The 4,216-nt window shown below is 31.8% G+C and overlaps 1 pseudogene; it reads left to right on the top strand.

Moving 5' to 3' along the window:
- Positions 1–1,647: 1,647 nt before the first annotated feature.
- Positions 1,648–3,198, top strand: LOC133789551 (ureide permease 1-like; annotated as a pseudogene).
- The last annotated feature ends 1,018 nt before the right edge of the window (positions 3,199–4,216 follow it).

Raw genomic sequence — 4,216 nt, 5'->3', positions numbered from 1 at the left:
GTATGTGTTAGTTCTTGTTCAGTGTTAAAGAATATGTTTGAAGAGTTCTTGTTCTTAATTAGTTTTTGCACATACCAGCTGCTTGTTTAATTGTTTTTCTTTAGTTTGAGTAATATGTTATACTTTTATCATCCCACTCATTTGATAATAAATGAAGCCCTAATTAAAACATCTATCTTCTAATTAATTTATCCTCTTAACCGCTCCTATGCTCCAGGAGAAATCCAGTTTGTTTTTTTGTTTAAGAAATAAAGGACTTGTATTATGAAATTAAACCCACAAGCATCTATGGAGAAACTTGAGAATTTTCCCCCATTTTTCTTATTCCTCTTTCTAACTCTCTCGCTTTCTTCCCTTCCGGCCACTGGTTTTTATGTTGGTCTCAACTATGTGAGATGCCCAATAAATCACTCTTCTCTCCCTCTACAACATCCTCAACCATAAAGAAAGATGAGGTCATCTATTTGTTTGATCTTGATATGAACTACAATAGCTTATTTCCTTTCCATATAATATATTTTTTTATTATCCATTTAAGATAATGTGTTGTTTTTTTTTTGTGTAAGGTTTTTTTAGTTGACTTTATTTTTTTTTTGTTTGTGATGCATTGAAGGGAACTTATGAAAATATATGCCTAGCAACAAAAATATTCTTTTATACAACAAATAATAGGGTCTTAATTATAAAACTCATGCATAAAGGTACGTATATTCTATAACTTAAGATAAAATGCTAGATATATTTGCCCTTGTACAAATGTAATGGATTTGAAATATTTAAAATATTTATCTCCGTGGTTTCAGACTTGAACGATTTGATTATTGAAAAAGATTGCCCTCTTATGGTGTTGTTCTTGATTTTTTAGTTTGTTTGTGTTCTCTGATTTGACCTTGTAAGTTAAGTTAAGTTAAGTCAGTGTTAAGTTATCACTTTAGGTTAGGAAGACCCCCACTACAGGTCCCTCCATGACCATTGTCATTGCTGAACAAGCACCATTGGCTTCGACAATGACATCAAAGAATTGGTAGCCCGACCATTTGACAGTGAAAGAGAATCCTCATAGGCATAGGATGATCTCTGTCTGCAAAATGGTTTATCACTAACCTTTAAGTCAGGAGTCACTTTGATTGTTTTGCTTTGGATTAAATATCCCAAAAAAATGGGTGGTTTTGATTGTTTTGCTTGGGCTTAAGTTTTAGCACATGTAGTTAGTTATCTCTAACTGTAATATAGGTTCAGATATAGTTAGTTGATTAGTGTGGTTAGTTTTCTGTTAACCACTTCTTGGTTTCCAGCTCCTTTTTCCCTCTCTTTGTATCTTTGTACCATTCAGCTATAAATAATAAAGTCTCATAACTCTGGTACATTTACAGAGATCATTTTATCCAATTCATTTTCTCTTAAGTATTGATTATATTTGTTAGCTCATTACAAGTGTTGAATCACAAATATTCAACACTTGCATATATTTGGATAAAGTTTAGTTCATTTATTCTCTATTCTCTCTGATGAATGTGGTGTTGTTTGGAGAGACCAGTGATAAGGAACACAACATAATGAAAATTTCATCTGTTTGCCATAATGGAGTTGTATTGTATTGTATGTATTTGGTTTTGATTCATGTTAGGGTGATTGGTGTAGGATAATTGGCCTTCTGTGATGTTTGCAATGGCAAGAGGGGTGGTACTTAGCCTTGGAAATCTCTCAACTCATTAAGCTTGGGCTATTGTTGGCTTATCAGTCACAGAAGTGATCACTGCAAGCATAACAGTTGTTATAGGTCCTTTCTTTCATTCTCTCTCTCTTTAACCATTTCTAAATGTTGATGTTTGTCTGTGTTGCTCTTATAAATACTGAATTTTCTGCTTCTGTTGCAATTTTTAATGGTGACAGGAACAACCTTGAATTACTTTTTAGACGATAGAATTAATAGAGTCGAGATCCTTTTCCCTGACGTTGGCTGCTTCTTGGTTGCAGTTTGCCTTGCTTCTATTGTCCACTCATCTAATGCAGCTGATAATAAAGAAAAGCTTGAAGGTTTTTCATCTAAAGAAGGGTATGTTTCGTTCATTAAATGTTAAGGTTATCTAAGAATTATCTTGCTTTTATTCATTTCTAAAAAGAAAATCATCGAGCTTGTTGAGTGATGCAATTTTTACTTAAATTGTTTTGTTTGATGGTGCACTTAAGGTTAATGAGAATGAGCATAAAACTAGCTGTTCCACTATAGATGGCACTGTAAAAGACAATAATTTTCAGTATGGAAAATCAATTAAAATTCTCACATTTAGATGAAAAATGATAATCTTGTGTTGCAAAAATACTACACAACAATATTTGGACGTTCATCACCTGACATTCAAATCCAAACATATCAGATTATCTATTACAATTAATAATTATAACTCTTGCTACAGGTGTTTGGGAAAAGCACTCATTGGACTATCCATACATTTCTTTGCTAGTGTTTGCTTTTCTCTATTCTCACCAGCACTCAACTTGGCAACAAATGATCAATGGCATACATTGAAAGATGGGGTTCCTCACTTGGTTTTCTATACTGCATTCGTTTACTTCTCAGTTTCTTGTTTTGTCCTCGCTATAATCCTCAACATCACATTCATTTACTACCTTGTGTTGGACTTACCCAAATCATCATTCAAGGCTTATATGAATGACTGGAATGGCAGAGGCTGGGCCTTAATGGCCGGTTTGCTCTGCAGGGTATGCTGCAGCAGATGCTGTTCAGGTTGGTTAAAATATATTTTTTTGTCTTGATTCCAAACTTCTCTTTTGTGGGATAAACTTGTTTGTGCAAAATTTCAACTGAACCAAAATGTGCATCACATACTAATATGGGATTTTTTGGGGTGGTGATTGGCAGACACTTCCACTAGTGAGCACTTTCTAGGGAATTCTTTTGTTTGGAGAATAAAGAAAATTATCAAGAAGAACATATATATTGCTAGTAAGTATGTTGTCTATGTTTATTGTGGCTGTTGCTGCTCTTATGGCATCATCAGGGCATCGAAAGTAGGAGTCAGCTGTATACACAACCCTTTGCCTTTGTTTTTGGGTAGTGTTTTGTGTAAAGCAATAAGTTGGCATGTGGTTTGATAATACTGATGAGGATGCATTAACAAACTATACGAGAAGTTGTTGGTTCAATAGTTGCATGACCTTCTCAAAAGGTTATTCCAAGAGGTATTTATTTGGTTATTTGATTATATAAATGCTTGTTCACTATTAACCGATATGCAATCCAAGATTATTATAGTATTATTTGATTGATTTGGTAGGGAAGATGAGAAAGACAAAATGATAATGGGGCCAATTTGAATTAATATTATGCACCATTTAATTAAAGTTCTAAGGTCACTTGAGTATAGATATAGTAATGTGTGTAATATAATAATTTCATTATTATTCAAACTCAATTATTGTAAATTTTGTTGTGTCATGATATTATTGACTATTTTAGATGAATGATATGATATTTCATGACCTCATTAGTTTTTCTTTTATGTTTTATTTACCAGATTCAACAAGTGAAGTGCAAAAGAAAATCTGATTTGGAAGGCTTTGGTGTGCTGACATTTGGAAGATCATGAATTCTTACCTTTACTTTTGAATATGCAATTGTTTAAAACTATTTTGTTGACTATTGTGAGAATGTTTTGTTTATGTTAATTAGGCTATGTTGAATATCTTAAGACGGTTGGATTGCTTTTTAGATAATCTTGAATGTATTTTGACACAATTATTTGGTTATATGTGCTATGAACCATATAATTGGTACTCAAAAATATATTTGTACAATGTTAAGGGTGTCTTAAGTATATTAAATGAAGCGGGTTTGAATTCAAGCAATAAAAAATAATTATAATGTATAGGGTTATATAATAATAATTCAAGCTTATCCAAATATTAGAATAATACAAAAAATGTGTTATTGTATCTTTTACAATAACTCTGGGTTATAAGGATAAAATTATGTCATGCAAACTATTTTCTATAATGCAGCAAGTGTGTTATTATAAAGTGTATCATAACTCTACTTTATAAGTACAAAAAAGTGTTATATAATCTATTTATAAATAACATAATGAAATACTTATCTTGTTGGAAAAAGCTTATACAGGATCTTTATTTATTTTCATGTATATCTAATATTAAACAAATTAATACGAGATAGCCTAAAACATGTTTCTAAAAT

Source organism: Humulus lupulus, chromosome 7 (assembly GCF_963169125.1).
Source record: "Humulus lupulus chromosome 7, drHumLupu1.1, whole genome shotgun sequence".
Taxonomy (NCBI): domain Eukaryota; kingdom Viridiplantae; phylum Streptophyta; class Magnoliopsida; order Rosales; family Cannabaceae; genus Humulus; species Humulus lupulus.
This window is presented reverse-complemented; position numbering and strand designations above follow the sequence as displayed.